Source organism: Panicum virgatum, chromosome 7K (assembly GCF_016808335.1).
Source record: "Panicum virgatum strain AP13 chromosome 7K, P.virgatum_v5, whole genome shotgun sequence".
Lineage (NCBI taxonomy): Eukaryota > Viridiplantae > Streptophyta > Magnoliopsida > Poales > Poaceae > Panicum > Panicum virgatum.
In genome coordinates this window covers 45,863,233-45,883,791 of record NC_053142.1, presented here as the reverse complement: position 1 = coordinate 45,883,791, position 20,559 = coordinate 45,863,233, and the positions used below count along the sequence as shown (strand labels likewise).

At 51.2% G+C, this 20,559-nt stretch overlaps 1 long non-coding RNA gene across 4 annotated transcripts; it reads left to right on the top strand.

The window, feature by feature from the left end:
• Nucleotides 1-415: 415 nt before the first annotated feature.
• Nucleotides 416-3,896, top strand: LOC120641662. Of its 4 annotated transcripts, XR_005662354.1 has the most exons (6): nucleotides 451-887; nucleotides 1,061-1,161; nucleotides 1,371-1,438; nucleotides 2,100-2,193; nucleotides 2,384-2,712; nucleotides 3,646-3,896. It is a non-coding gene; the product is annotated as an uncharacterized LOC120641662 (long non-coding RNA). The 4 variants fall into 4 exon arrangements; XR_005662356.1 differs by having other exon boundaries at nucleotides 416-887; nucleotides 1,092-1,161; nucleotides 2,100-2,712; XR_005662357.1 differs by having other exon boundaries at nucleotides 445-887; nucleotides 2,100-2,570.
• Nucleotides 3,897-20,559: the final 16,663 nt, after the last annotated feature.

The window sequence follows — 20,559 nt, the reverse complement described above, 5'->3', positions numbered from 1 at the left end:
CGTGTTCGCATACCTTCTTCTGCGCTTCCCCTGCGCACACACACCGCATAATTTGCATTGGCTCGGTAACTGAATTTTATAAGAAAAATAGTTTGCATACTGAACATCAAAAGAGGGAAAGAGAGGCATCATGCACCGGTTGAGAAAAGGACGGCGGCGATGGTTACGGTGACAAGAAGGATCTTGCAAACAACAGAGGAAGAACCCATTGTTACCACCTCTGATATCTCTGATTATCTTAGAAGCGTAGAGTAACTTGAAATGGTAGAAGGAAGAACCGATTACAGTGTGATTTTTGGTGAGACGCTTGCAGTATATCAACATACATATATATATATATAATAGGTCTATTGGGTACCTGGATACTGAATAACATATTCAGTACCCGAGCCCCACCCCGCGCTCGACTCGCATCCAACCCGACCCCTGCCGCCGTTCTCCCCGTGCCTGGTTTTCTCTCCCACACGTCCGAGCGGTTTTTCCCCCCGCCCCCTCTCCACCAGCTCGTCCGAGCGGTTCTTTCCCCCGCCCCCTCCAGCAGCTCGCAGATGCGGCGGCGCGGCCCCACTATTCCCCTGCGCCGCCGGCCCCCGTGTTTCCCTCCGCCCTGCGTCGCCGGCCGCGCGATTTCTAGGCGCCCGTGTCGTCCGGCGAGCTTGCAGCGACTGCTCCCGCCGGCCCGCGCGAGCCCCTGCCCGGCGAGCTGCAGCGTCTGCTCCCGACGCCGTTCGTCCCGTTGCTGATCCGGGGACTGGCACCGCCCACCGCCCGCTGCTGGCCAGCCCCTGCGTGTTCCCGCATTCCAGGCGACGATCTCCCGTTCCCAACGCCGGTCCGATCCATCCTCACGTCTCCGGCGATCCTCCTCCGGCCTGGCTTTCTATCAGGTGATTCCCCCACTGACTCTAGGTGCATCGTTGTGCCCCCATTCCCATCCAATTTTATTCCCCAATTTTTTTTTCTAGATTTCCCGTTTAGGTATGGGCGATTTGCAAATGGATTGGATCATTTTAGCTGGCAGAATGTTTAATTTCATCACCACTTCACGATCGTATTGCAGCTCAGATCCTTTCGTCTTCTTGTTAGATCAGACTGTGGAGCAGCTCAACGGAGCGATCCAGGTTTTTGGATGAATGCTGCTGATTCCCTGCAAGGCACAAGGTACCCTCTATCCTAACCCTGCTTGATTTCCATTTGTTTTGGTCAATTTCCTAGTAGGTGTTGATGATTTGCCCAGTGTGTAGTTTTCAAATAAGGTTTTAGGTTGTTGCAAACTTGCAACCGTTACCTGATCCTTTTTTTTCAGTTCTCCCTTCCCTGTTCTTGTTCGTGTCACACCAGACATTGACACAATGTCGATTTGCATGCAGGATTATATTGGTTCTCAACCGAGCCGGGGAGCATTTTCTAATGTGCCTCCTGTCCAGTCCAGGCAGGTGTATGTATTCTTTGTTTTTGCGGTTTTCTTAAGAACTTAGAGAATTATGCTCCAGTTTAATAGGTTTTATATGTGCAAATTCATGTCACCTGGATTGCTTTTATACGTGAAAATGATTACACATTGAGACATATGTATTCAAGATTCAAGATACATCATCATTTTCTGTGATTTCCAATCAGTAGCGCTGTCATAGGCAGATCAAAGCTTTATTTAAATTATATATATCCTTCCAGTGTATGATACATGCATGTTGCTTCTTTCCTGTAGCCATGCAATTAATTATTTTATGATTATCTCATGAAACATACCATTCATTTCCTGAAGTAGCTTTTGTATATAAGTTGGTGATTATTTTCTTTTTTACAAAGGACATGCAGTTTTAAGCTCTTTCGTATATATTTTGGTGATTTTTCCTAAACTTTGCACTGCTTATTTTTCTAGCAAAGCCTAATACAGAGGTGAGCTTAATTGCCTAGTAAAGCCAGCCTGTGTTTATTGACACAAATGCTACTGATTTCCCAGAGATATACGGCATTGCCAGTATATTATCAGCTTGTCTTTATCAATGCTGCATATCATTGCCATCACTGTTGTTTCTTGAATGTTGAAAATACTCATTGGTGCAGCATAGATAATTCTTTTTTTTCTTTTGAATCAGGATGCCACTGCAGGTTCCATGACCATGGAGATGAGGCTGCAGAACAGCGGGTGTACAATGGGGCGTACACGGACGAGCTCTGCAAAAAAAGAAGGTCAGTGACACCAAGCTGCTCGGATGGTCAAAAGCAATGATCCTCTCCTAATCATGATGCTGCCCCTATCCAATCTTGATTTTTTCTGTTGCTTTTTTTTAATGTTCCTGAAATCTTAATTACCTAGAGGTATACATCTGGATTGCTTGTTGAATCCCAATGCCTCATCTCCTTTTTGTTGTCTCTGGAGGGATACGGATGACCGGATCGATCCTGCTGCGACAACCATTTTGACCCTGCTGGAGGCGACAGCTAGACGGCAAACGTCTCGTGAATCCAACCTCTGCTGGTGCTAACCTGACCTCTGCCTGTGGAACACCCTCTATACAGGTCTTGAGCTCCAGCACCATCTTCTTGCGAAACTTCCATGACCATAGGTTAGGTTCCTGCCTGCAGCCCTGCACCTTTGAATATCATCAGTCTATTCTTCAGCTCCAACATTTTCTTATGGCTTTTCCATGAGATGGGTCCTGCAAACTGCTTTATCCCTTGGTATTATTATACCAGGGTCTTTGGAAGGTAAGCTATTTACATTTACATATGTTGTTATTCCCTGCTAATTCATTTTGGCACCATAGTCATCAATCTGTCTTCAGTTCCCATTCATTTTGTCTTGGCTCTTGTGTTAGATATGTTCTGCAAACTACTCTTTTCATGGAATTAATATTTTTTATAAATTAGCATTTTAAGTTTTGCAGTAAAGGGTGGATCAGATTGTCAATTCTATTATTTGCTAAATGAACTAGCCTTTGGTTAGTTTCCTGAAATCATTTCATTATCTCTTTTAAACTGTGTATATTGACCTTTAGGCTTAGGTTTGTTTTGGATCTGTGCAACGAATAATTCATGATTAGCTATATTAATTGATGGCGTAATGTCTTAAAAAATTGATGGCTTTGTGGTAAAACATGCATTTGAAATATGTTGGATTGGCGAAATCAGTAGAGACTAGAGTGTTGTTTGGGATTCTGAACCTGAAGCTTTAGAAGAAAAGGTGTTCATTTCCTCATTCTACATCAAGCACTAACAGCAGCGGGAGCACATTCCTTATTCTGTGCATTTTTTTGACTCTTCACACTTAAAATTTGGTGCCTTATTCTCTTGCATCTCTTGCCTATAAAATATGAGATTTGATCTAAACTATGTCATCATCCTGCATTTCTAGATGCTGGCTAATAGTTAACTTGGCTACCATGGAGAGTTACTATCTAAGCTAAATCATCTCATTTTTATAAAAACAAATTAGTTATCTTCAGTTTGCACATTAGCAAAGAAGATGGTGTTCGGTGCATGTGTCATTGTAGAAGCTAGCATTTTTTTAATGGTTGCACTCACGCCATTTTTCTATATTTCTTTTCTCTCTCTATCCTGTGTTTGGATAACAATTTGAGTCTTTGACCCTTTTCAGTCTTAAGGATGAGTAGCAATAATTTTGCTTGGATGGTTCTGCAGGTCTGGTCGTCTGGATGAATCCTCCACTTGCAGCTGCAGGAACAATCTTAATTGAAGTTCTACATGACCTCAGATGCAACTACAAAAATTTATGTACAAATGTACTGATTGCAAAACTACCTATTGGAAACTTTGTACCTGTAAAGCAATGTAATCAAGGTGTTGCCGTGAAATCTGAAATTTCAAGTACAATGTTGGATACTTGACCATAAAAGTTAATCATCATGTGTTGAAGAAACATTACGATATAACCTTATTTGTTTGTGCTTGTGAATTTGGTGACAGAAGATCTTGATTGTTGTTCTTGTTCCACATGCAACAGACCATGGATGTAATAAAGAATAATTAACTTTTTTCGAAAATAAGAATCAATTTTTCATTCGCACGCTTGCTTGCGGCAACGTATTTTGTTTCCTTCCCCGGCAACTGATTCGTGGCTTCTTGTATATGGCTGACATCAGCCTTGCATGCAGCCCTCAGAGAGTAAAATGTTGTGGGCGTGCGTGTCGTGCTAGGATTTGGTGGTTGTTTCTCTCGGCGCTCCGGAGAGACGGTTCTCGGTCAAACTGGCCTCCGTCGGTGGGCCTGAAAAAAAGAGGGCCAGAGAAGCGAGCGCGAGGTGGTGTGGTGCGCGCACCAGTGCGCGGTTGCTCTGCGTCGGAGGGGGCTCGGGTACGGAATAACTATTCCATATCCAGGGTAGAGATGAGCCCTGGTCTATATATATATATATATATATATATATATGCCTTTTCAGTGCATGGTATATTATATGGCATTATTTATTTACTGCTTTTTTAGGGAAAGTATTTAGTTGCGCTTTTTTTAGTGAATTATGAGAGGTCAAGTTAACAAGTACATTGACCTCATATATTGTGATGAGTGATTGTCGTGATGACTTGAGGTTTTGGCGTGTTAGCTTGATTTTGGCCTGTGTTTGTGTCAGGTTAACCGTTGTGTGTGCGTTTTGTTTATGTTCTTGTGTTTCCTTCTTCAGTGTGGAGCGTTAGGTGTTGACGGGTGGTCAACACGTGGAGTGGACTAACCGTGGTGTAGTCGCGACTCTGGGGAGATTGCGCCGTGTGCTTGGTCTTTGGATTGCAGGTACATTGGCGTCAAGTGTCGACGGATAGCTGCCATGGAGGTGCTGTGGCCGATGGACCGTGCGGTGGACGGCGGTGAAGGGCAGCCGGGACCGGAGCTCATGCCGGGCGGTAGCTGTGGCGTCCACTCCTGGATCGAGGGCGCGAGCGGTGACGGAAGGCGGGTTTCTTGGTTTGCGCCACAAAACCAAGGAGGCGGACGGTGGTTGAAGACGCCAAGTCGTGGAGGCACGGGCGTCGGTCTCGGGACTGGCGGAGGCGATGGGCGTCGACGGCGTCTAGGGCCTCGCTGCGGGCGAGGAGGTGACGGGCGTCGGGCGGCGTCTAGGGCCGTCAGAAGGCCGAGGCGGGAATATAGTCTAGGGCCACGGCGTGGAGGCGGGAATCTTCCCGCGCGAGGAGTTTTGGCGGTTTTCTCAAAACCGGCCACCTACCCGGGTTTCACGGACCTTCCAAAACCGTGGACCAGATCTTCATCAAGATGACGGCATCGTGGAGAAGACTTCGTTCTGAATAAAGAACCTCAGCCGTCAGATGGGATCGTGTACAGGGGGATACTGCAGATCAACCGGTCGGACCGATCCTTGGCACCGGTCTGACCGGTCTAACCAACCGGTCTGACCGGTCCATGGAACCGGTCTGACCGGTCCATGGAACCGGTCTGACCGGTCTCCGCGGGTATAAATACCCCTTCACTTGTATTAGGTTATTGCGGCTTTTGTAACTTGTCCGTGGATTGCTTGTTCCTCCAGGCCGCCGCCCCTGTGTCTCTCTCCCCCGTTCTTCTCTTTAGAATAGGATTTGCTTATGGATTTGTGAAACTTTGTATTGGATTTGATTGGGAAAGGAAGCCCCATCCTCCTTGTGCCCTCTGGGCTTTAGAATCAATCCAATCTCGTCCCTCTTGTGCTATTTTGTGATGGATTTTTGTTTCGTTTTTGGTGCACATGATCGTGACGGTTCGTAGAGCTCTTTGTAGTGATTCCCGTACCCCTAGCCTCGTCCCAAATCCTCTGGAATCACGAGTTCTCACGAATTAAAGTTTTTGAGTTCTTGAGAAAACCCCAATCCTTCTTGATCTTCCTTTAAATTCTCAAGATTCTTTGATCTTTTGGGAAAGATCTCTTGGGGATATGTTGGCAGGTTAGTTGCGGAGGTATCCTTCAAGTTTCACTAGATTTTGACTTCGTTTACTCGAGATTCCTCTATTGAAGTCTTGTTCACGGGTTTCTCTGGGTTGCACCGGTCAGACCGGACGACAAGACCTTTCAGACCGGTCTAGACCTTTTCAGGCCACGACCGGTCAGACCGGTCCAGGCAGTCGAGTTCAGTGATTTGAATCGTATTGACTCTTTTGCTTCCGCGTAGCTTCCTAGGGCTTTTCACAAGGAGATAGCTGATCCATAGCTACTCTCTCGCTCTAGGTTCGAGGGTTTGTGGTGATTTTCGGGATATAGGCCGACGGATCGATTTCGAGAGAAATTTTGATCGGCTGCCATTCACCCCCCTCTGGTCGCCAGTTTCGGTCCCTCAATTGGTATCAGAGCTTGGTTGAAGTTTTCAATACCTTAACCGGTTCGAAAACCACTTGGCGACCATGACGAGTCTTGGTAAGATCCACGTGTTTGGTGGCGAGGACTATGCTTATTGGAAGGTGCATATGCGAGCCTTCTTGCAGAGCATGGGAGCCGAGGTTTGGGAGATCACCAAGAATCAAGCTTACGAGGTGCTTGCCGTTCGGACCACACCTCTTCAGGTGTCCGAGCACGAGGCCAACGCCAAGGCTGTCAATGCCTTATTCGCTGGCGTTTCTCGTGCGGAATTCTCATGCGTCCAGGGTTTTCAGGAAGCCCACAAAGTCTGGACGTGCCTTGAGAACTACCACGAGGGCACACCTCAGGTGAAGGCCGGATTGTTCGAGACTCACCGGCGTGAATACGAGAACTTCACACTGGGGCCGGGTGAGAGCATTGGCGACATGTTCAGTCGGTTTCAATCGATTGTGAACAAGGTCAATGCAAACAGATCTACTGATGCCCTTGAGTACACAGAGCATGAGAAGGCCCTCAAGCTGCTCTATGCACTTGACCGCTCTGTGTGGAATCTCAAGGTGAACACGATCATTGAGTTTGCTGGATACGACACTCTGACTGTGAACGAGCTTTTCAGCAAGCTCAAGGTCACGGAGGTGGATAACCAGACACGAGCCAAGCTCAATGGTGCCCCTCCTTCCAAGAGCATCGCTATTGTGACCAGCCCAGGTGGATCGAGCTCTAACGCTAACTCTGCTCTTGGCTTTTCTCTTGCCTCTTTGCCTTCTGTTACAGACGAGCAGCTGGAGACGCTGGGCAATGACGACTTGTGCCTCCTCATCAGCAAGTTCCAGCGCGTCTACCACAACAGGCATAGGAAGAAGAACCCCGGGTGCTACAACTGCGGCGATCTGAACCACTTCATCGCCGATTGCCCCAAGAAGTCCGGCGGTGGTCAGAACAACCACTTCGACTACTACCGCCACCGCGACCGCGATGAGGGAGGCTCCAACAAGGAGCGTCGGCGTCACAAGCACCGCAGTCGTGACCGAGGAGGACGCTTCGACAAGGAGTCGCTCAAGAAGCGCTTCCAGTACAAGGCCAAGAAGCAGGAGAAGGCCTTTCTGGCGCAGCTCAGTGACCTCGACAAGAGCTCTGACACCGACCGCTCTTCTTCACCGACCTCCGATGACGACGACAAGAAGAAGAAGAAGCAGGACAAGGAAGCCACTGGCTTCATCGGCCTGTGCTTGGCGGCCGGTCGGCGCAAGGGTTTCTGCACTATGGCGGGCGAAGCCGATGGTGCACGTGCGTCTTCAGGTGGACATACTACACCGACGCACGCCGACTCTTCTCTTGGATCTGAGAGTGATTCAGAGGTAAACTCCACGATCGATCTGCTAGATACAGAGGTTAGGGAGTTGTACGCCGCTCTCGACAACCAGAAAAAGCTGCTTAAGGAAGCAGCTAGAGAGCATAGAAAGATTAGGGCTGAGCTGGCTTGTGCTAGGGAGAAATATAGTGAGGATGAGTGCGCTGACTGCATATCTCACATGAACGATCTTGTTGCTCTCCGTGCCAAGTATGATGAGAACATCGCGAACTTAGATGTTGCTAAGACTTCGCTTGCTGACGTGTCTCATGAGCTCGCTAAGGCCAAGCAAGAACTAGAACTGGTTAAGGACGCTCCTATTGTTAGCGATGTGCTTGAATGTGATGAGTGTCATATCTTTAAGTCCGATCTAGCTTCGTTGCAGTCCAAATTTGCTACTATTGTGTGTGAGCTAGAGGAGATGAAGTCTAGACCAGTTCTGCTTGGTGCTTGCAAGCTTTGTCCCACGCTTAGGTCAGAGCTAGATGAGAAGAACGTCTTGGTTAAGTCTTTAGGGAAAACTAAGGTTGTGGAGTCTAGCCCACCTATTGACTGCTCTGTTTGCCCTGATTTGATCTCTGATTTGGATAATCTTGCGGTAGAGAAAGCCAACTTGGAGAATGGGAATACCTATCTTAGGGCGATTCTTAGTTGGGTTTCTGCTAGTGAGCCGCAGTTGGGCATGATGATTAAGCAGTTCAAGCGTGGTGATGGGTTTGGGGTCGATTACACATACACGAAGTCAGACTTTGACAAATTGTATGGTAAGATCGGCAAGGCTGCTGGAAACACTGCTAGTACGAGCACGCAGCCTTCGCTTGTTGACCCCGCGGATGGTGTGCTTAAAGAACTACCGAAAGCACCTCCGCAGAAGCAGGTTTGGATTCCAAAGCCCAATGAGCTGAAGAATCCCCTGGATACGCTCCCTGCTGCCGTAGCCCAGGTTGCCCAGAAGAAGGGGGCTGCTCCTCTCCGTCCGCAGGCTAGGCCTCCACCTCCCAAGCGTGAGGTGAGGTACCACTGCGAGTACTGTGACATGGAAGGTCACCTGGAGGAGTTTTGCTTCAGAAGGAAGCGGGCTGTGAGGCGTGAGCAGGAGAGACAGAACTTGGTAATGTACTCTGCTCGGTGCATGATCTTCCTCGGCGTGATGGTAGGCAAGATGCTAGGGTGCGCCGTGTAGGTGGAGGTCAGTGAGACGGTGGTGGTTACCGTGCTCCAGCGGGTGGTCGCTTTGCCGGTCGTGCTCCTGGTCATTTTCAGTACGGCTATGGATTACGGGACCGAGGCTTTGGAGGAGGTTACGATGCACCACGCTTTCGTCGCGGTGGTATTCATCAGCCTCGTGGTAGATGGGACAGGGGATACGCTTTGCCTGACTTTGCTTACCCTTCTGTAGAGCAAATGGCTCGTCACTGGTTTGTTTATCACTTTGCTAACCCCAGTGTCGAGACGTTTGCTCCCTCTGTATCTCGTTGGTGATGCAGGTTGGTGGCTTGGAGAACAAGTGCTCCATGGATCTTGGTCTTATGCAGGTTTGATCAAGACTTGATGGTTCTCCAAGGCTGATGGATAGCTCATGGTGGCTTTTGTATCCTATGTATATTTGAGTTTGTCCTTTAAGTTCTTTGTACATTCTCTATTTGTGTAGCTTTTGCTCCTTAGTTCTGGTGGCTAGCTCAAGTATCTCCTTCATATCGTCTTGCTACAGTGGTTCATACTATTGAGTGCCTTTAGATAATCCTAGGGATATCTTTTGTCTTGATATATTCTAGAGTGTCTTTTGGTATACCCTTGCATGTAGCTTGACTAACACCTAACGATATGCTTGAGTTTTTGCTCTAGATCTTTGGTGTTTGCTATTTCCTTGTGTCCTAGCTTCTCTTATGTTAGGTATCACTTGTTGAGGGGGAGCTCTACCTCAGGTGCTGATGATGGTCTGGAGTTACTGCGCAGGCTGCAGGCTCCATCCCCTTCCTACTTCGACTACATGAATTTGGTCGAACAGGAGGTGGACCCGCTGAGGACGCAGGGGAGGTGACCTCGAGCTTGCTATGCTCTAAGTCCAGCGGGATCTTCATCGAGGTATGTAAGTGTTTGACTTGTACGATTTCTTCCCAGGATAGACTTATGGTTTTCTGATTGTTACCTTTTCATGGTACTCAGTTGGATCCATTTTGGTCTAGTCCTGTGTGTCTTTGAGCCTATGTGTTTGCTGAGTGCTTCATTTGCTTAGCTTTTGGCTTGTCTTTGTCTTTCTCTTAGTTTTAGCTTGGTTAGTTGCATTGTGCATATGCATTGTACATGTTTGCATTTTGCATTGCTTCACTGCACTGGCATTCTTGTATACACGGTTATGATCTTCTAGTGCTTGCTAGTGTAGTTTCTTAGACTTAATCATGTATAGCTTGCTCCACAGTATATGTCATATCATCTGAGTTAAGCTTTTTGATTTGAAAATCTAAAAACATGGTCACCCTGTCTTGGCTACTAGCATGATAGAATGTATTGATGTGCTTTGCTATCTCATTCATGCTAGTGTGGCTTATATTCTTTGATGTGAGATAAAATTGTTAAATTTGTTCAAAATATGTTCTTGAAATGGATTGAAAAGATCCAGGTGGGATTGCTTGTCGCACTGATTGAGTTTTCGGGACGGCTCACTTTGCACTTGTGAGAACCCGGGTAAGGCTGTGCATGACTGAAATGAGTGCCTTAAAAGCTTCTGATTGTCTTTGGCATAGGCTTGGCCTCGTTGCTAAGTAAAGCATGACAAGTTTTCAACCCCTGGCAAAATCACTTGCTTGATAAGTTTTGATATGCAGAATTAATTCGTGATAAAATATAATGGCTGCTTTGGATCACCTTGTATGAGTTTGACTAGCACTGCTTTCTTTCTCCTACTTGCTGTTGCTAGATCATGGGTGATGCTTTTATATTTTGCTGAACTGAACTTGCTAGCTCTAGACTTGATTGATATATCCTGTTGAGCTAGATTCAGTTCCTGTTTATGAAGCACACATGCCTGTCACTCGATGATCATATCTTTGTATGCCTGAATGTTTCACGTACACCCTCTGCACAACATTCATTGCATAGCATGCTTTGAGGGGGAGTAGGCATTCAGGTTGAGCATTTATCTAGGGGGAGTTGACAGATTGAGTGATGCACTCATGGTGAGTTGTGCATATTGTGAGAGGTTAAGCATTTTGGGGGAGTTTGAGCTTTTGCATGCTCTCGCATCGGCTGTGTTGAGCCTCTACCTCTTTCTGAGGAACCGGTGCTTTGCCATTGCATGACTGTGTTGAGCCTTGCATCTTTCTTGAGGGGTCATGCTTTGTTGATCGGTTGCGTAGAGCCGTTGCCCATGCCTTTGGGGACCGATTTTTGGCTTTCGTTTGTCTCATTCCGTGTGATCCTTCTTGACTTTTCTTTGGCTTTCGATCATTTGGATGAGATTTTCGGGTTTTTGCACTTCAAACCATTTCTTTGTGCTTGATTCGTGTCAAGTCACTCATCAAGGGGGAGAAATGTTCCTAACCATGTCAATAAATACCTTGGTTTGCTTGGTGATGAGTGATTGACAACGCTTGTCGAAATTGGTTTGAGTGTTTTGCTTCTTGGGTCTTTCGAAGATATCCTTTGACTCCTTGGCGGCGTTGAGCTGTGATCCTTTTCTTTGGGAGCCAAGCAGTTTTTCTGTGGAGTCTTCTAGATCCTTGCTCATGTCGAGTGGCCTTGTTCTTGGCTTTTATCTGGCTTTTGGGCACTCGCTTGGGTTGTTCTTGCTTTCATGTCATCTTTTCGACAATGCACTCATCAAGGGGGAGATTGAGAGGTCAAGTTGACAAGTATCTTGACCTCATATATTGTGATGAGTGATTGTCGTGATGACTTGGAGGTTTTGGCATGTTATCTTGATTTTGGCCTGTGTTTGTGTCAGGCTAACCGTTGTGTGTGCGTTTGGTTTATGTTCTTGTGTTTCCTTCTTTAGTGTGGAGCGTTAGGTGTTGACGGGTGGTCAACACGTGGAGTGGACTAACCATGGTGTAGTCGCGACTCTGTGGAGATTGCGCCGTGTGCTTGGTCTTTGGATTGCAGGTACATGGGCGTCAAGTGTCGACGGAGAGCTGCCGTGGAGGTGATGTGGCCAATGGACCGTGCGGTGGACGGCGGTGAAGGGCAGCCGGGACCGGAGCTCATGCCGGGCGGTAGCTGTGGCGTCCACTCCTGGATCGAGGGCACGAGCGGCGACGGAAGGCGGGTTTCTTGGTTTGCGCCACAAAACCAAGGAGGCGGACGACGGTTGAAGGCGCCAAGTCGTGGAGGCATGGGCGTCGGTCTCGGGACTGGCGGAGGTGACGGGCGTCGACGGCGTCAAGGCCCTCGCTGCGGGCGAGGAGGTGACGGGCGTCGGGCGGCGTCTAGGGCCGTTAGAAGGCCGAGGCGGGAACGGCGTCTAGGGCCATGGCGTGGAGGCAGAAATCTTCCCGCTCGAGGAGTTTTGGCGGTTTTCTCAAAACCGGCCACCTACCCGGGTTTCACGGACCTTCCAAAACCGTGGACCAGATCTTCATCAAGATGGCGGCATCATGGAGAAGACTTCGTTCCGAAGAAAGAACCTCAGCCGTCAGATGGGATCGTGTACAGGGGGATACTGCAGATCAACCGGTCTGACCGGTCCCTGGCACCGGTCTGACCGGTCTAACCAACCGGTCTGACCGGTCCATAGAACCGGTCTGACCAGTCTCCGCGGGTATAAATACCCCTTCACTTGTATTAGGTTATTGCGGCTTTTGTAACTTGTCCGTGGATTGCTTGTTCCTCCAGGCCGCCGCCCCTGTGTCCCCCCCCCGTTCTTCTCTTTAGAATAAGATTTGCTTATGGATTTGTGAGACTTTGTATTGGATTTGATTGGGAAAGGAGGCCCCATCCTCCTTGTGCCCTCTGGGCTTTTGAATCAATCCAATCCCGTCCCTCTTGTGCTCTTTTGTGATGGATTTTTGTTTCGTTTTTGGTGCACATGATCGTGACGGTTCGTAGAGCTCTTTGTAGTGATTCCCGTACCCCTAGCCTCGTCCCAAATCCTCTGGAATCACGAGTTCTCACGAATTGAAGTTTTTGAGTTCTTGAGAAAACCCAAATCCTTCTTGATGTTCTCTTAAATTCTCAAGATTCTTTGATCTTTTGGGAAAGATCTCTTGGGGATATGTTCGCAGGTTAGTTGCGGAGGTATCCTCCAAGTTTCACTGGATTTGGACTTCGTTTGCTCGAGATTCCTCTTTTGAAGTCTTGTTCACGGGTTTCTCTGGGTGGCACCGGTCAGACCGGACGACAAGACCGGTCAGACCGGTCTAGACCTGTTCATGCCACGACCGGTCAGACCGGTCCGTTGCACCGGTCAGACCGGTCCAGGCAGTCGAGTTCTGCGATTTGAATCGTATTGACTCTTTTGCTTCCGCGTAGCTTCCTAGGGCTTTTCGCAAGGAGATAGCGGATCCATAGCTACTCTCTCGCTCTAGGTTCGAGTGTTTGTGGTGATTTTCGGGATATAGGCCGACGGATCGATTTCGAGAGAAATTTTGATCGGCTGCCATTCACCCCCCTCTGGTCGCCAGTTTCGGTCCCTCGAATTATTTTTACTGGTTTTGCATACTGCAATGCATTTCTGGTTTGGCTGCCGGAGATGTAAGCAGTCAAAGCCGTTACAACTTAAAAACGGCTACATATCCATGATAATTATTGCATGCATCTCAATTTTTTTCCTAACTCCAGAGGCAAACAATTCTCTGATGAATTTTTAATCACGCACAAATTAAAAGAAGTTCAACTTCTGATTTTATCTGTTCAAAGTTACAGCAAATACCCTATTCTATTTAAGTTGGCACAAATACTACTGCATATGGTGTGAGTAGAGAACAAATATCGTGGGGCGATATGGTGAGCGGCATTTTATTTTAAATAGCTCCTAAATTATGTCGATTTTTTTAGGCACTAAATGCTCATTTATTTACTGCAAAGATTAATGGAGTTATCGAGACATAACCATGATCGCCCAGTAAAAAGAGTCATACTTTATACTTTTTGTCGTGGTGTGGCAAACCACAGCCGGGTGGCGAAATGCACCCGCCTAAACCCAGAGGGTGAGTACTCGGGGGATAGCTAGGACTAGTTCGATCTCCTGGAAGAACACGATGAACACAGCCAGTTTAGAGTGGTTCGGGACACCGGAGCGTAAAACCCTACGTCCACTGTGTGCTGTATTGCTTGAGTCTGGGTGACCTTGGAAAAAACATTTCTTGTGTGCGGCGAGCGCCTCCCTTTTATATCTCAAGGGAGACGCGTACATGGCCATTGGGACCCCGACAGATGGGGCCAACGATGCAGTATAAAATAACGTACTGTTCATACATTATGGCGTTGCAGGCGAAGGAGATCTCATTCTCGGATTTCCCTGGTTTGTCCGTGGGAATCTTCCGACCGGCGTGCTTTGCCATGTCTTGTCGAAACGGCGTCAGGGTGTAGCGTGCGGTGTCGCCTGTAACGTAGCCGAACGGGTCGTGTATCTTGCGGCGTAGGCGGCATGTCATGCCGTCGTATCCAATTAATGCGGCAGACGTGCTCTGCGCAGCCGCGGCGCAAGCGGCTACACTGTGTACCTCGGTAATATGCGGTCTACAATGAGACCTGACAAAGGCTGCCCCGCGTGCCGCGGCGGCAGAGCACGCCTCAACCACCCGCATTGAATGCGGTGGGTGGGCGGGTCTTCCAGCGGAAGTCCTGCGCCCGCGCCCGTGCCTGCGGGACACGTGGCGGCTCCGGACCCCCTGCGGTTTGTTGGTTCTTCGCGCGTCGGAGGTCCGGATGGACGCGGGAGGTCCATCCGAGCCCTCGGCTGTTGGTTCGGAGCTTTCCTTCCTCAGGGACACGTGGCGTCACCGGACCCGTCCCAAAGCGGGGAGCGGGTCCGGGGCCGTTGGCCCGGTGAGGTCAGAGCCTGACCCGTGGGGCCGGCTGCTCCGCCCCTTATGCCGTAGTTACGGATCACTATGCGAGTCCTGCCTTGCTGCAGTAAGAGTGGGTATTCCTGCTACTGGGTACCGACACTTTTCTCCAACATTTGCAGCAAATAAATGACTGGTAGGTTCAAGCGTTATCTGAAAAAAAAAAGAAGTGTATGCACTCAATTAAATATATGATCTTGCTGATATTTGACCACATAAAACAATGCATCGGATGCTAACTATTCACTCAATCCTTACATGACGATTTCGACACTATACGGCCTCTAAAAATATGTACCTTTGACCATTAGGTTCTACTACTAAAATATATACCAGTAATGGAAAAAAAATGTTTGAGTCTTGTATGCAGTGATAACCTATTATTCTAAAAAAAACTCTACCGGGGGAAGAAACGGCCCCACCGTTTTTTCATTAAGAGGAAGTCACACCGGCTTACCCGGGTAGAGAAACCCCCTGAACCCTGGCCCATGCCCGTGAGGGCCAAGCCTTACGGCGAGCACAGTGAGGGGTTTTTTTTCTCTCAGCAGCCTGAAATTCGCTTCTGATGAGAATCGAACTCAGGACCTGCTGAGAGTGCGACGCTACCGGGCCGGGCTGGCCTTCTCAACCGCCCGGCCTTTCGCATAACCTATTATTCTTGTTCCTGATCTCTGTATGAGCCCCACTAGTTTGTAATCCAGTTACTCATCCAGTTCGCTGGAGATTCATTCCTTCTGGCTTTTCGTCATTTTGACTGCTTCCCTCCGTGTTTTTTCAATTTCCATGCAAGAAGTTGATTTGCTGTACGTTCTCTGGTATATATTGCAGCTTGAGCTAGATAGATAGTGGAATGATCTAGAGATGGATCAGCGAGTTTTCTTTCCTATCTAACCTACGTACACAGTGTCTGCATTTTCCACCTTCAGGCTACAGCAGGCAGGTACATGCCGAAATAAGCATCCATCGCTGAGCAAGAATTGTCTCAAAGAGTACATGGTCCCAGATTCCCAGTCCCCCGGTCGAGAGCCCTTGCCGGGCAGTGGAGACAATGGCACGGCACGGGATGGCTTGACACTGGCATGCCATGACACCAGTAGCATAGCACCACTGCAACTGCCTGCCCCCGTGCCATGCTGCCCGTGCCGCGCAAGTGCCGACCGATGCGTCCAGCTTTGCCAATCGATCTCAACAGACACGGCCAACGACAGACCTGCCACACACGTCTCTGTGAAAAAAAAAAGAAGAAGAAGAAGCTGCGTGCATCCATCGCGAGTGCACGGGCCAGTCGGCTGCATGCATGCACGCTCGCATTGACGGCCCCCGGTGCAGCGATACGGCCGGGCCGGCGCTGCCCCCTTTTGAAGCACGCGCGTACGTGAGCCGCGGCGCTTTGGCAGGCGAAAGGGAAAGATCCAACATCCAAGTCGTGTAGTGTAGCCAAACCATGGCGAAAGCGAGAGCGAGCGGAGATGGCACAGGGGCGCAGCGCAGCGACTTTCCCGTCTCAGGGCCGTGCGGCTCAACTGACAGTCTGACACGGTCAATGCTGCGCCGGCCATCATGATCGATAGCTCGCTCGCTCGTCACCGCTTCGCGCAGCAGTAGGGAACTCAAAAATGGCGCGACCGATTTGACGTCGGGACCAGTGGGATCACAAAGCGGTCGAGCAAAGTCGTCGTTAAGAAAAGAAAACACACGCGCGAAAAAGAAACCAACACTCGATCGCATCAGGTGCCCCCGGCCATGGCTGCTGCCCGTGCTCATTGTTAGCTAGCAAGGTCTGCCTGTCTGGCTGAAAGGCTGCCAGCGCGATCTAAGGAGCACGGCCGGAGGGATTACGGGTGTGATCTCCGGCAGTACGGCGTGGCTCACCGGTTGGCCGAGGCCGACGCAAAAGCCCGGGCAGATGAGCATCCTCGCTCGCTCCGTCGCTCGCGAGGAAAAGGCGCGCGTGCGCGCGCGCGGACCCGAGCCTGACGCGACGGCGGCGTATACATGCCCTGCCTCTCGTGCCCGTGCGTGCGTGTCATCACGGCGCCGGGGGGACGCGGGGGGGGGGGGGGTCCGGATGGCCAGGCACAGGCACAGCCGGGCTGCTGCATCGTCTTCCCACCCACGGGTGGACTCCAATCAGTCACGCTCGTGGCAACAGTCCGCTCGCTCGGGCTCGGAGCGCGCGCGCGCGGCCGCCGAACCGGCCGGCCAGCACGACTCGACTGAACTGGACCGGACTCGAGTGGCCTTTTCCCAAAGGCTGCTCCCGGCAACGTGATCCGGCCGGCGGCCGCACCCATGCCAATGTCATCCGACCCATCCCTCCCGGCTCGGGCTACCTCCAGGCTCCACCGCTCCAGTGAGCAGTGAGGCAGCGACTCCAGCTTTGCCTCGGCTCGCCGCTCGCCACGCCGGCCCCAAAGATGGGGATCCGCTCTGCTCGGCCGCTTTCTGATCACCGGGGGAAAAAAAAAACCTCGATTTGTCCGCTCCACCAACACGCGCCTCCACCATTACCGCACCCGCACGTCCAGTCGTTTTCGTCCCCGATCCGCTTCCCTTTGGCGCCGCATCGCCGAGCGCGAAAACAGAGGGAACAAGCACGGCCGATCGAGGCGAGGCAGGCATGACGACGCATCGATGCGCGTCTACTCTCCAGTCTCCACTAGCTAGCGCGGTCCAGTGCTCACTCATCCCGCCAACACCAGCCAGGTACTAGAAGAAACTCCGTAGCGATCCCCATCCGTGGCGCTAGACGCCGGGAGGCTACAGCAGTTGGGTTGGGTAGGATCGAGTGGCGAGCTCGCGGCAGTCGGGGCAGCGAGCTACTGAGCTCGTAGATGCCGTGCCCCGCGGCAGCTGGAGTCAAAGCTTGCCACAGTGGGGCTGGGCTACGGGCTACTAGGCTCTAGCCTATGGTACGTAGTACGACGCATCAAAAGTTGCGAACACCGCATGTCTCAGCTAGCTGCTGGATCACTGGATCGACGCGCTTGCATTGCATTGCATCGCGCTGCATGCATGCACGGTGCATCACTGCACCTGCCCCGCGCTCTTGGCAGCCAGTCGTCGGCCGGCCGGTGCCGGCAGGCCGGCCGCCGGGCAAAGGCTCGGCTCGCCGCTCGCCTGCGCTGCGCGCCCGACACGATCCAAACCGCCGTGGAGCCCGACGCGCGCGGCGGTCCGTACCCGGCCGGCACTGACGCGCCTGATCGATCTGCCAATTTGACCGCGCCCCGCGGCGCCGGGGCGCGCGCCGAGCCGGCCGGGAAGCCGTACGCGCCGCGGTGTGCCTCGCAGCTCACTGGTGGGATGGGATTGGATGGCGATGCTGGCATCAAAATGCGGGACGGGCGAATGCTCGAGGCTCGTGCTCGCTCCCTCTCGCGCGCGCCAGCATGCGTCGGCCCCGTGGCCGGCCGGCTCGGTCTCGCCGTCTGACCGGGGAATCTGCTTTCGCCTGCCTCTGCTGGCGACGCGACGCGACGCCGATGTGCTCGTCGGGATCACAAAACATTTCTGTTGGGGTTGGGGAGCCGTGAAATCGTGATCGGTGTAAGATCTCACCTGGTACTCGAGAGTAGCAAGTAGTAGTATCTGTTTGTTTCTTCTCATCTGAACTCATCATTTGGTGACTGCAGTGGCCCAGATAAGGTGCCATTTTCAGGCGTCGATTAGGAAGGTGGGGAAAAAACTGATGATGATGATACCGTGTGATGGTAATGCAATGCGAACTGCCCCTTTTTGCCTTCTCAAGAAACTATCATTCAAGTCACATTTCCGCTTTCATCTTTAGCTTTTGCTCTGTCGTGTGTCGTCCTCCCCAAAACGCTGGCAAGTATATGCTTTTGCCTCATTCCCTCGAGCTTTCTCAAGAAACCATGCACGTCAAGACCCCCCAGCATCCCACCGCTGTGGTCTTTTTGAACGCTGGTCAGGTAGTGAGGTCTCTGACTGGACGAAAGCAGAAAGCCGTGGAAATACTATTTCTGGGCTGTTTTATGGTTTTTTTCCCGCTCCTTTTTGTCTCCGGCCATTGGTCAAGCAGAATCATCTGAACCCAAGCGCCGTCCAGCGGCCTGCACGGTCACTGTTGGGTTATCACACGTTTGCAGTGGCCTGTGGCGCCGTGCAGAGGCTGTGTTTAGTTGCAAAAAGTATGTGAAAAATATTTGCGAAAAGTACTGTAGTATTTTCGTTTGTATGTGGTAAATATTGTCCAACCATAGACTAACTAGGCTCAAAAGATTCGTCTCGCAACGTACATTAAAACTATGCAATTAGTTTTTTTATTTACCTACATTTAGTACTCCATGCATGAGTTATTTGCTATATTTAATGTTTTGATATGATTTCGATGTGATGTAAAGTTTGGAAAATTTGGAGGAGTTGGAGGGAACTAAACACAGCCAGAGAAGAAGCTAGGGCCCCAAATTCTTTGTCTTGTGATGAGCGCATGAGCAGCTGGATCGGAGCGAGTTTAAAAAAGGGTAATTTTGCTGCTGGACACTCTACAATATTGATTTTTGTTGGTGGACACTACTCAATTTTATCTTTGCTCATGGACACTCTACAACTATGCATATTTGCTATAAGACATTTTAGCCATTATAATAATCATTTTTAAGAGGAAGAAGAGAGAAAAAAAATTCAAAATGACCAAATTACCCCTGACTCCAACCCTAACCGGTTCGACCCATCCAAACCAACCAGACCCCCCACCCGTCCGTCCGCCGCCCATCTCCCACCCCCAGGCAGGGGCCGATGCGCAGCCCCCACCCGTCCGCCGCCTCGTCCGGGCAAGGGGCCGACGCGCCGCCTCCGCCCGTCCGCCGGCCGTCCCCCACCGCCCCTCCTCGAGCCGAGGCGCGCCTGCGCCATGACCGGAGAGGGCGGCCCGCCGCTCGAGGCCGAGGCCAGGGGCCTGTCCTGCCGCCGTGAGCGGCGTCGCGCGCTGGTGCAGGCGGCCGCGACCTACGCTGCGAGTGGAGGAGGCCGGCGCCGCGAGCTGCGCTGCGAAGCCCGCCTCCGCGAGTTGCTCTGCACGTGGAGGATGCCGCCGCCACCGCGAGCTGCCCTGCGCGTGGAGGAGGCGGCGGGCGACCGTCGAGGCTGCAGCGAGCAAGGAGGAGGGTGGTCGGCCATGGCCAGGCGCGCAGGGCCCCCTCAAGGCCACGCGCGGGGAGCGGTGGCGGCACGCGGTCGCGGCGGCGAGCATCGGCAGCGCGCGTCCACGGCGAGCGTTGGCGGCGCGCGTCCGCGGCGAGCGGCGGCGGCGGCTCTCCCGTCGTGGGTGGAGGTCTAGGGCCCCGCGAGCTCCTCGTCCTCCCGGGCCTGCAAGGCCCCTCTCCACCGCCGTCACCCTCCTTTGCTCGCGCTGGAGGCCATGGCGGAGCAGCTGATGGCGGCGCGGCCGAGCTGCAGTGGCAGAGCGGCGGCGAACGCCACCCCCTCCTCCTCCCTCCTCTCTTGGGTCTCCGCCGCCGGAGCTCACCGTTGGGGAGGGAGGCGAGCCGCTCAGCCTGCGCGCAGCCGGCCACCCCCGCCGAGCTCGAGGCCGAGCCTGAGCCCGCGTGCCTGCCGAGCTCGAGGCCGTCGGAGGCCCGGGCCGCCGCGGCGGAAGCCGCAGGGGAGCACGCGGAGGTGCCGCAGCGGCCATGGCGGCAAGGTGGGGGCAGGGGCAGGTGCGGGGCCGTGGAGAAGATACGGAGTATGTAGATTAAAAAAAAAGAAGAAGAGGCTGATAGGTTGGAGGGGCATTTTAGTCCATTGACTCTTTTCTCTCTCCCCTCTACTCTAAGAAATCATTATTTTATTAATTTGGTGTCATGAAGCAAATATTTGTAATTGAATGATGTCTTCTAGTAAAAACAAATTTGAATGATGTCTACTAGCAAATATCAACATTG